Source organism: Artemia sp. Qi Xiang Cuo, chromosome 6, assembly GCF_049724085.1.
Source record: "Artemia sp. Qi Xiang Cuo chromosome 6, ASM4972408v1, whole genome shotgun sequence".
Classification (NCBI taxonomy): Eukaryota; Metazoa; Arthropoda; class Branchiopoda; order Anostraca; family Artemiidae; genus Artemia; species Artemia sp. Qi Xiang Cuo.
Window position 1 is genome coordinate 17840568 of NC_142799.1, and position 13147 is coordinate 17853714.

Consider the following 13147-nt stretch of genomic DNA (forward strand, 5'->3'; position numbering starts at 1 on the left):
TCAAGTTAAAACAGATTAATATCGATCGCCAAAACCCTTTAGTGTTAGAAAACGAAAATCGAATCCTACAAATCTCTATCCATTTCACTTTCAACATGTTTTTATCATCTCTATAACTGCAAGAACTAAAAATTATTGAAGGTATTTCCATTCAAAATAGGCATTATATAGAACAAAAAATACCGGGCTAAAATGACGGGAAAGGATTTATTTATAAAGAATTTGAATGAATGTGATAAGGGAGGGCTCACATGATTATGGGAGGGCTGAAGATAACATTAATAAACAGTTCTTAAAATAACAATGAGAGTACCAATATTTGTAGTTGAGAAGAATGTTAACAAAAACCACCTGATTTATTATTTTGGACACACAAGAATAAGCCAGAGAAATTAGGAAATTGAAAAACGGTGGATCTTTGACACCCGAATATGGTACTTAAAAGCGTTAAAACTGTCGACACGTTCGCAGTGTTAAGTCAAGCCTTTTACATTGCCTTAGATGCCTTTAGGTGGAATTTGCTAGAATTGCTATACAAAACTTTTTTTATTTGTCTTACCGACTCAATTTTAGACGTGGAGATGTTAAGAAGAAAATAAAATATCCCTGCAATCTCTCTAGATACTATGTTGATTTGCGTAGCTAATCTTTCTTTCCCTTTAAAAAATAGAAGTTTGTGTTTGGGGCCCAAGTGACACTAACTGATATAAAAATTGGAAAATTGCAGTCTTTTTTCTTAATTTTTTTTTAAATAACGACCTATTTGCCGGTTTTAAACACAATGGTGTATTATTTGGGCATCAATGAGGGTGAATATTTTCTTGTTACTAAGATTTTGTTTCTCAATATTGTAAATTTAAAGATTAGGATAGAAGCCCAACAGCGCCTTGATTGCTTCCATTTTACATTTACAGCCATTCTGAAATGATCTAGGCCCTCTATGCAAAATCAAATATAATCTTTCAAATTCAGGACCAATCAGAGGCGGATTGCTCCCCCCCCCCTTCTACCCTCAATATTTAGCCCAAGGACCGAGGCCGATGTGAAAAAATTGTCGCTCAAATTGTTATATTTTTGGATTCAGGTCCGACGATAGAAAATGTCTGGTAATATTTATCATGCTAAATATAATAGAGTCAATAGAATCTTGATTGTAAATCATAAGGGTCAGAGGCGGTTTTAGGGAGGGGGCACTTTCCCCGTACGCAGAAATTTTAGGGGGAGAAATCCAAATAAAGAGAGAATTAGGAAACTAGAAAATTAGGGGGATGGGGAATGTAATCTTGGACATTCTTTTTCTTAATTCTTTTTCTCTCTTTTCTAGTTTTAAGGCGGGGGCACTTTATCCGCGCGCAGAAATTTTAGAGGAAGGGGGATTTCAAATTAAGGGGGAATTAGGAAACTAGAAAATTGAGGGGGGGGATGTAATCTTTGACATTCTTTTTCTATGCAGAGGGTACAGTTGGCTGTAAGTATAAGCAAATTGAATCCGAAATTTTCATTTTTTCCATATCTTCTTCGCCATTTCTTGAAAATAAAATTAAGTAGCAATAAAAGTAAAAATATAAAGATATTTTAGATCCCATTCAGTTGTTCCAGAAGCTCCATGAAAAAAAAAGTATTCAACACCGACACATTTCCTTAAATGAGCCTATATGAGTGTCATAATTAATTGTGCAATTTGGAGATGAAGGGGTCTTAAAAAAAAAATAAAGGTTGCCTATCAAATATTATTAGCGAACACAGTGTCAGTGGCCAGTAATGAGCAGTCATTTACTTTAGACTCCCTAGAGCCAGAAATGGCGCATAGGGCATCTACAAAACCTCGCCAGACATCACAGAGCCATTGCAGACATCAGATCCTGTTCATACTAAGGCATATGTTTTCAAAGGCTAGGACGCGTGTCTCCAGTTGGTCATCTAGTTTCCAACATTTACTAGCATATGGAAGAATGGACCTCACATTGCTATTCGTGAGGCGGAGCTTCAAGCGCATATTTCCTATTGCAACAAATTAGTTTCAACTTAATAAAAGCTAATGTAGTTTGTCCAATCCTCCTCTTGATTTCATTGACTATTTCACCACTAAAATCAATCCAAATCCCGAAATATTCAAATTCATTGACCAATTCATTTGGTTTGATTACAATCCATTGTCAGTGGAGTCAAATGTAGCCATACTCTTTATCCTACTGACATTCACTATAAGCCCCATTTTTTCGGCCTTTTCATCTATCGCGTCTAGTAGCAACTGCAGTCCTGTTTCGCTTCTTCGAGAAGAACAGCGTCATTAGCAAAGTCCAGATGAGACCTGTCGGCTGCAAATCTTCACTCCAGAGCCTAGAGACTGTCTTAACAAACAGCAATGGGAATGGGACACATCACTGTTCGATACCAAACATTATCTAGAAGAAACACGTATCGTAACATTCTTTGCACAAACAATATTCACACGAGACTATCATTTTGACTAGTTTATCAGGTACTCCGTGATAATTCAAAAGTTTCCTAAAATCTTTCAATCAACAAGATTTAATACCTTTTGAAAATCAATGAAAAGCGTGAATGTGTTTTTGTCCCATTCCCTGGAGTCTTCGACCATTAGTCTAAGAATGAAAATAAGATCAGAGCAAGACCTAAAAGTCTAAAGCCGTGTTGCTATTCCCTGAAGTGTGATTCTAGGGCTGTTCTTATACGCTGTAATATGTCTGTGACTAGTATTTTACTAGGCCCAGACGTTAGTTGATTCCCCTTCAGTTGTCCCACGTTAGTGCTTCACTCTTCTTCGAAAGTTTGACAGTAAGCCCATGGTCCAATCTTTTGGGACTTTTTTGTTATTCGAGTTGACCACTAAGAGAGCAGGCCAAACAGTTATGCAACGTGAAGTGAGTTATGCAACGTGAAGTTATGAAACTACGAAGTGAGGGTTGAAATAAATAATGAGGAAGGCCACTCTGTCTCTCCATCAGACAAAATATAATATGCAACCTAAACAAAATCTTCGGTCATACACACAATGATTGTCCTCAGCAAAACAAAAAAGTAGAATAGAGATGAAGTTTAACTTACGATAATGAACGGTAAATTAAAAGTGAAGCCATATATATATAACAGTCGTGACATCGTCACTCAGCTCAAGTTCAACTTGAAGAATGTTCAACTTGAGCTAAGTAAAGATGTCAGAATTGTTTAATATATGCTTTTAATTTAAGTTTTCCTGTTTTTAGTGCAAACTGAATTTTACCTTTATTTTACTTTTTGTTTTGCTTAGGAAGGCATTAAATATATGGTCGAAATATTTGTATAGATTATATATAATGTTCTATTCACTGTCTTCAGGAATTTCCTTGCTAACTTATTAGACTTCATAGGACAGTAGGAAAATAGAACCAATATACTTGCTTTATTCAGGTTACTTTTTTCAAATCAATCAAAATTTTCTCTTTCGATGCATTATTATCAAACGTAATAATGCTGAAACAGAAACATGATCAACGTCTAATACAAAACCACAGAAGCAATAGAAGGAACAAGAAATATATTCCTTTAAAAAGACATGCTATTCCATTAGAATGGTGACCACCTATAAATTTGTAAGACTTGGAAACATAATATTACTAGCTTTGCTACAGAACTAAAACTTGAGCTTTTAGACAACAATCCTGGAGATACCTGAATAACCTGAATATTGATCTGAACTTACATAGGAAAAGTTAATACTTTACCCAAGGTCCCAAGTCCTTGCTTTCTATTTTATGCGGCGTAAATTCCAAAACCAGTCTACAAAACTCGGGAATATAGAAGAAGGGCTGGATTACAGCCGAAAACCAGCAACTGCTGTCAATATTCTTAAGTCCAACAAGCCAACTATCCGATTGGATTATATCCCTTGTGTTTTCAGCCTCTCGAAAACCAATAGTGGCATCAGATATACTTGCTGCAACAGCCCTAAAATTACTATACAATTACTAAGAAAGATAAACCTCTACAAAATTAATTTCCGAAATGTAAACCCCAAATAAAATACTTCCATCAGGCAAATAAATGAATATGAGAGAAAAATCTTTGCAACCTGTCTTTGGGGAGGCAGGTCCCTCTATAATGCACTGTGAATATCACCCGTAAGTTGAATTGTTAAAACTGGTACCAAAATGATGGAAAATAAAGCATTCTTTACAAGTTTAGCTACTGTAGTTTAGCAGGCAGTTTGCATGCTTTATTCAACGTTAGTTCACCAGTTGTAGCATCCAGGAATAAGGACAAAGTTCAAAATTCATCAAAAATCTCACGGCACATTCTGGTATTATGAGACCCAGTCATAAACAAGGTCAAAGAGTAACTTCATAATACTAATGTAAAGCAAAACTGAAGAATCTCCTGGTTTGTGAACATTTTTGTTTTCCTAACACTGCAACTGCTAGACTAGTCAAGTTGTTGAAACCTGCATATAAAAAGAAGAAAAAAAAGCCAGAGTTTTTTCTCGTTTCAACAATCTGTCCTTTGCATTGCAGATGCAAAGCAATGTTATGGCCAAGGAGGAATCTTCTAGAAAACTTGTTTAAACGTACAATATTTGGTCTTCTAGTAGTATTTTAAACCCTTACCTAATCATGACAGCCCTGTCTACCCACACAAAAGGGGAGTTCGAGCTGAAGAAACAATGGTCCATTATCTTCTTTAAATGCAGGTAGTTTAAGTCTAAAGTGGCCTTTATGGCAACTTATAACAGCCTTTCCAAATAATGTTATATCATTCATGATAACTATACTTTTGAAAGAAACGAAATCCTTCAAGAAAGGCTTAGCAAGTTGCACGTAACGGACCCACGTGAATAAATAATTGGTCCTTAATGAGGAAAGCAGATGTTAAATTTTGTTGTCTGGAAAATAATCCTGGAACGTAAAAGAAAGCAACCTCGTAATATTGGACATGATACAGAAAACACTCAAAGGGGAGAAGGTGAATATTATCTTAACATTACTGCTAATAGCACTGATTCTACAAATAAATTCACGATTTCAGCAGCTGCGGAGAGTCTAAATACTGTTATCAGTTTGGTAAAAGAAAATGGAAAGAAGCTCGATTCTTTAGAAAATAGCAATAAGAGAATTGAAGATAAAGTAGCAAATTAGGATACATAACATGCAAGATTTGCAAGGCAGCTGACTGAAAACACCGGAAAAGGATATTATTGTATGGAATGTCTCTTGGAAATCTGAATAAAATGCGAAGGATATCTTCAAAAGTATTCTTACGGAAGGACTCAAAATGGCTCCAGTCCCACCATTCAAGGTAACTCAAGTGAGTGAGCAACAGAAATTTATTCGTATTGAAGTATCTGACAAAAAATCGAAAATTGATATTTTGAAAAATGCCAAGAAATTAAAAGGTAAAGCAGTGTCGTCGTTCCGTGATATTTACTCTGTGATGATGTCCTAGCTTAAGTTCACAAAAAAAAGCTGTTCGAATCCATGTTCCTATTGATTAAAGAGTAGCTGGTGATTAATTAGTGACTAAAAGAAAATTTTGGGGGAAATTGAAGGAGTTCATAGTTGATGGTTCATATAGTTCATAGTTGATTGTTTGTAGTGTAATAATGTAAATATATGAGAAGAAACCCAATATGCAAGGTATACCGTATTGATTGTTTTTTTTTTTTTTTTTTGAATAGTTCTTTATTATTTTTCTGCTGTTGTTATTTTTTTATCTCATTAGCATTATTGGTGTAATTATTTTTATTGGGCAGCATATCATAAATTTACATTTAGAATTTATTGAATTGTGTCCCCTGTGGAGTTGTACCCAAATTTATCTATCTGGCTTTGATGTGGGATAAAACATTGGAGTCTCCTCCAGGACAAATTAATGTATTGGAGCTGCAAAGTAATAAGGCAAATTTTGAAAGTAGGCATAATGCATTTTTTGATGGAAGTGGTGGGCCTGGTGGTTATAATAGGTTGGAGTGGGAAGGTTCTAAATATTTATTCGTAAACCAAATGCAAATGGCATGTAGTAATGTTTCGGATAGATTTAACGTGTTTTATTTGAATTGCCAATGATTGAATTCAAGTTTAGATTTTATAAATGGAATTTCCAATATATCAATTTTTCAAGTTCAAGTTCTTTTAATTTCACATTAAATCAATACAAGAAAAAATAAAACTTTTACAATATGAATCAATGGAAAAGAAAATATTTACAGAGGGTGCCTACACAGTGAGTTATACTCGAATACTCGAAAACAGGCACCCTAAAAAAAAAAAAAAAAAAAAAATAATAACAAATGATGAAAAGAAATAATAATACATAAGATATACTCGGAAGAAAAATGAGACACCACACTGAACCCAAAGCCCACACCTCAAATCAATAAAATACCACATAATTAAAAATTTATCAACAATAGCACCGGCCTACATGACTTCAAATAAATAAATAATTATCGATAATTACTTATTAGATATAGTTTGAATTTAGCTTTAGAAACTGGAATAGAAAAACGCGAATCTATATTACTTTCATAAATATTCCAGAATTTAATTATTGAATTTTTAGGAGAAAATCTGGATCTTTCAGTTCAAATTCTACGGCAAGGTAATTTGGCTGAACTTCTTTTTAGGCAGTAATTATTCTGGACAAAAGAAACTAAAGAGAAGTTGCTAGAATTTCTTTTATCTGTTTTAGTCTGAAAAGGACACAATGTACAGGAAGGACTAGATCAACTGGCAATATTCTTAAAAATGTATAAAGGCTCTTAGTAAGAATATTAAGAAAAATAGAAGAAAAACTTCAAAAAAGGCTTGGATTAATCCGAGTTTATTGAGATCGATAAATAAGAAGAATAATTTGAATGAGAAAAAGGTACCTCATCTCTGCGATATAAATGAGCAACTTCATAAGAGTTATCGTAATGCCCTAAACAGACTCCTGCGAAGGGCTAGATAACATTATTATAATAATTCAGAACTTTTACATATTTCAAGTTATAATCTTTATACGAAAAATCGTCAACTTCGCTGGCACGGGGGACTGGGAGTGTATATACGTTCAGACATACGGACATGTGCCCTAGCGGATATTTTAATATATAAAAAATGTTTTTTGAGTCTTTTATTTTGCAGTTAGAGCTGTCTCGACGTCGTGGCTATGTCCTGATTGTATAAAGACCACCGTCAAAATCTCTTATTGAGTTTTATGAATGACTTGAAGAACAATTGGAAAAGACCCCACATCGAAGTCCTATTTTTGTAATGGAAGATTTTAACATTGATCTATTGGATAATAGATCAAATACAGACCGATTTGTAAACTTGATGATTTCATTGGGTTATATCCCTGCTATTAATATTAGTACTCAGGGTACGAGGACGGCATCGAAATGTCTGGATAACATATTTTCAAATTATATGTCTGGTAGTCCGAGTGTTCTAATAAGTGATACTTCTGATCATTTTGGGGTGTTTGCAAGTTACTCGGTATGTGTTGATAATGAAAAGTCAACAAAGTCTCAAGCTGAGGATGCTAAACGATAAAGATGCACATCTGAAATGTAGAAATGAGCTAGCCAATAAGGATTGGAATTGAGTTTTCAGTCTTTGCGGATATTGACTCTAAGCTTCGAGTCTTTTACCAAATAATTAAGCAATCCCTGGAAAAATGCTCTAAAAATATTAAGAAAATAGAAGAAAACCTTCAAAGAAGGGTTGGATTACTCTGAGTTTATTGAGATCGACAAATAAGAAGAAGAATTTGCCTGAGAAAAAGGTGCGTCATCCCTGCGATATAAATGAGCAACTTTATAAGAGCTATCGTAATGCCCAAAACAGACTCCTCCGAAGGGCTAGATAACATTATTATAAATTTTAAAAAGCATCAGGAAGTCTCTCACAAACATGGAATGTGATAAGAATCACTTTAGGACAATCATCTGGAGGATTACCTCAGGAAATATTCCGTAAAGATGGAATCAGTCTTAGCAATCCAGAGGAAATTTGTGAAGAATTTGCTAACAATTTGTCGACAGTTGGAAGGAGAGTGAAAGAGTCGATCATAAGCAAACCAGGCGACAGGCTTTTCAAAATTACACTCCTAAGGAGATGGAAATCTCTTTAAATCTACTCCCAGTTCACGAAACTGAAGTTCAAAAATCATTTATGGTACGATTCGTGCGGCTGATATTGTTTCAACTAGAGTAATGAAAACATTTTGGGAGGTAATTGCTCAAACTTTTGTTTCATTAATTAACCAGTGTCTAAAAGAGGGAGTGTTTCCGAGCTGTTTTAAATCAGCAAAAGTTATACCAATACATAAAAGAGGGAATGCTGATGATGTTGAAATTTATAGACCAATTTTGATTTTACCAATTGTGTCGAGGATACTAAAAAATATTTTTCGGTTAGAGTTTATTAGTACTTGGAAAACCAGAGAATATTTATTCCTACAGAATTTGGATTCCGTCAAGATCGCACTATTGAGCAAGTAAACATACATTTGGCTAGAATTATTAATATGGCGTTAGATAATGGATATAAAGTGGCAACTTTATTTTTAGATATTATAAAGGCTGTTGATACGGTCAGTCATGATATTCTCTTAATGAAGGGTGAAATTTATGGGAGTATGGGTCCAGCTCTTTCGTTTTTACGTTCTTTTTTGTCTTGTAGAAAAAAATATGTTCAAACTGGTCATAGGAATTCTGATAAAAATTGTATTGAGTGTGGACTTCCACAGGGTTCGGTACTTGAACCCTTGATATTTTTAATTTTTGTGATTGATCTTCTGCACTCTGTAAGTAAACTAAAAACAAGAATAAGTGAATTCGTCAAAAAGGATATCGCGGCTGTAGTACCTATGTTTGCTTAGGATACTTATTTAGTGGTGATCGGAAAGTCAGAGAGATTGCTCCTAGACTGTAAGAGAATTGCTAAATTAGGTGTCAAGATGGCTAAGAGTGAATCAGCTAAAGGTGAACCCCACTAAGAGTTATTTTCTCTTATCTTCGAGGACATCGAATTATTTATCCATGGATACAGCATATAGCATATGAAGATGGTATGATTGCTCGTCAAAAGGCAGTAAAGTATCTTGGCATTATTATAAATGAGACTCTTATTTTCCGATCCCATATCTAAACTTTATCCCACGTTCTATCGCGTAATTTAAGGCTAATTTGTAAACTTAAATATATGTTTCCAAATACTATACTCAGGCTTCTCTAATTTTCGTTAATCCATCCCTATATTTTGTATTGTTCTTCTGTATGCACGGGTATATTTTCTTCAATTGTTAATCCTGTGCGGATTATCCAAAACATGTCTGTTAGAGTATTATCAGGGAAATCAGAAAGAGAATCAGCTCGAGAAGTCCATAGAGATTTAGATTTAGTCCATAGAGTCCATAGGATATTGCCAGCGGCGGGTCTTCATCATTTTATATATTAGTATTTATGTATAGGTACAATATGAAGCAGCTGCCGGAGTGTTTTAACGGTTGGTTTTACAGCCGATTGAATATACATAACCGAAATACTAGGGTTAAAAATGATTATTATACTCAACCTATTGTGTCGGCCAGGTCCACGATTCCTTTTATTATAATGGGTATAAATTTATGGAATAATTTGGATAATGATATGAAGAAGATAGAAAATTTTAGTGATTTTAAAGAAAAATATTTAAGTAAGTATGAATTCTAGTTTTGTTTGTTTTTGAGGTGACTTGATTTGATTTAATTTAAATTGAGTTGTAATTGCTGTACCTATAGCATCATTATTATTCTTTATTTATATTTTCGCTTTATTTTCTTTTCTCTCATTTGTTTTTTCTTTCTTATTATACTGAACATAAATGACGTTATATGCATGCATTGTTTTTTACCTGTTTCACCCCACGTCAACCGTTTGGTTTTGGGTGAATCTTATTGATTTTTGTTAAAGTTAATTAAACATATCTCTATCTATACACATCTATGAGAAAGAGAAATTTCTTGAAAATACAACCTATCATTGTCATCCGGCTCTTGGGCTATGAATTGACTTGCTTGTTTATTGGGATTTTTTCGGGTCCATGGCCATTGGTACCAACAGGCTTAGCAACCTGCAAGTTCGGCATCATACCCCCAGTTAACTCTGTGGCTGTAATGCTGGGGCCCTAGAATTTAAAACGAGATAAAAATGAAACCCTTCTGTTGAGCAACAATAACAATGATTGAATTCTACAGGGATTTTTTCCTTGTGGGGAGGGGGGCAAGAACTGCCAACATTTTGTTGATGTTATTACACATAAAATCATTAGGTTAAAATTTTATAAAATACTCTGTTTTAGAATTGGATTTGTTGATATTTATACAATAAACATGACAAAATTGAATATTTTAGCCTAATCTTTGAAAAGATTGCCTGATCTTGGACAAAGGATCTTGAAGTTAGATAAAAGACTCTAAATCATAGACAAGTAGCCTACTGTGAAAAACAATAAGCCAATTTAAATACGATAGACATATATATATATATATATATATATATATATATATATATATATATATATATATATATATATATATATATATATATATATATATATATATATATATATATATATATATATATATATATATATATATATATATTTTTTTTTTTTTTATATATATATATATATATATATATATATATATATATATATATATATATATATATATATATATATATATATATATATATATATATATATATATATATATATATATATATATATACAGTATATTTCTCCAAGTAATTGGCGTCACTCACCACCTCCACTCCCACCTGATGTAAAAATATTTAGTGAACTATACATTCTCGCAATATTTGTTTATAAGCGGTGTCCCAGTAGTCATGGTTACCCTGGCAGACACACGGTTACAGAGCAAATTTGTAATAGAATCCAATCAAATGTCATTACAAGATAGGTTAAAGACATGGAATTCTTAATTCGTGTCATTTTTACTGCTTCGCAATATTAAGTCTTAAAATGCAATCTGCTTGCATTATCAGGTTTGGAGATATATTTACCCCGCAATAGTCTGACAAATAACCTGATGTAATTACTGATTTCTTTCATAGAAACCAAAGGAGGAGACTTCTGTCATAGCGGCTTCTGCCAACTAAGAGGAAAATTCAACCATAGATGCTCGTACGAACCAAGAGGAGATTCCCACCAAGACTAATGAAAAGGAGAAAGATATACCCAAGGAGGTAAAATACCCTTTTATTTTTAAATCAGCAATTCATGTGACATGACATCCTAGGGTGGGCTGGTGCATCATTTATGGGCCAATATGTGGATTAAGTTGGGGAGTTCCATTAACATGTTGTTGTTTTGTTGTAACAGTTTTTATGCGTTTTGAAATATAAAATAAATTTAGAACCTCATTTGAGGATACAGCTGGGACCGAATGAAAAACAGAAGACGGTCGGTTGGGATTGTTGGAGGTCATAAGAAATATTTAAAGGAATCTAAACTTTAAAACTATGTAATGTAATAAAGAGTATTGCCTATAGGGAAGGAGGGTGTGCAGCTATGTCGGTCGTTGTCGGAAATCGTATGGGGGAAGGGGCATGTTCTAATATTTCTCACAGGGGAAAGACTGAATTGATTGGGATTTATTGAAACAAAGGAATATAATGAAGCAGAAATATTAGCCTGGATAGTTATGCATGTTTTTATCTTGCTAAAGTAAACAATTTCTGAGAGAATGCTGCCGATCTGTTTCTACACAAAATGAAATGGAAGCATAAATAACAGGTTAAACTTTTAGTAAATACAGTGAAAAAATATATACAAATAAAAACCCAAAGATGTTGGTTTAATGTCTTAAAGCCTTTAAGGTTAAAAAATAGAAGAAAACCTAGTCCAAAGAGCTAAAACATACAAGAAAATACTATAAATATATGACAAAACTTTACACAAGAAAAGGAAATTTAAAAAAAAAAAACTGGAAGAAAGTTTTGTCTGAGAGACTAAAATAGTTGTTTAATGAAAGTTTAAAAGGATATCCGGTAAGATAACAAAAACTGTAAATCAATGTGTGGAAAGATTTCTTGCAAATTCTAAAGGTTGAATATTTTCTTCTAAAATAAGAAAAAAATATCTTAATTTGCTAATTTAATACTAATTTATAGTTTAATTTCCTCTGAAATTTGAAATAATAAGTTTGGCAACTAGGATACAGCGTAATTTAATAATGTAGCTGCTATCCTTTAAAAAAGACGGAAATTTCTTTCAACGACAAAAGGACAGTTGAATTAAAATGGAATATCGTTTGGAGTTTCCAAGTATTTCCTTACTCCGTTTCAGGAAATCTACGTAAGCGGCGTTCACAAGCGTGTCTAGCTAAAAATCCCATGTCTAAACATGTGTCTAGCAAGAATTCAATGTCTAGGCAACAAATGTTTACAATTAAAATTCGGCGCTTGGCTAAACACGCTAGACAAGGTGCTTGGCTAGACATTGAGTTCTAGACTCTAGAACTCAATATCTAGGATTTTCGATTACAGCCAATCAGAATGTGTCAGGATCCACTATTTCATCTTATTTGTTTACACTTGTAAACTGATATTTAATTTTTGTTTTCTCATTAATTGTTTTTTTCATTTTAGGCAAATATGCAACACCAGACATAATAATGAAGCACACTAAGGCAATTGTTTTACTTATCTCATCCATTAGCTTGTGACAGTGTGACAGTAAAAATAGGGATCATAATATTTGAAAGTTTTGCCTGCATAAGCTCTGTTGATTGGCTAGAAATGGCAATTTGAAACTAAATTTGTAGTTTTAGCTAAGCACCGAATTTTACATGCAAACGGTCGTTGCCTAGACATTGGATTCCGGCTAGACACCTGTCTAGACATGGGATTCCAGCTAGACACGCTTGTGAACGACGCTTTAATTTCCTTTTTACAAAAAGAAACCGCTCTTATATTTTCTTCCACAACTCTTTCTTGTTTCAGAGGATTCAACATCCAATGATAAAATTATAGGTTAGGCATTCATTTTTAATGAAATCATATACTTAAATTTCCAATTTTAAAAATAATTGCTTGTTAATCAAGACCATGTAATATAATTATTACTTACCTTACTCAACTATTAGTAATTGTAATCACAAA

The 13147-nt window shown here is 33.4% G+C and overlaps 1 protein-coding gene across 3 annotated transcripts in view; it reads right to left on the bottom strand.

Annotated features, from left to right (window-relative positions):
• Window positions 1-13147, bottom strand: part of LOC148950936 (ubiquitin carboxyl-terminal hydrolase 25-like) — a 53528-nt gene that overhangs the window by 23831 nt on the left and 16550 nt on the right. For 2 of the 3 annotated variants that reach the window (XR_016141861.1, XM_089090072.1), the window contains exons 2-3: window positions 9998-10148; window positions 3726-3948 (exon numbers count right to left, since the gene is read on the bottom strand). The gene's annotated coding sequence lies outside the window, so the exon portion shown is untranslated. The remainder of the gene's footprint in view (window positions 1-3725; window positions 3949-9997; window positions 10149-13147) is intronic. The other variant, XR_016141862.1, reaches the window with a different exon arrangement.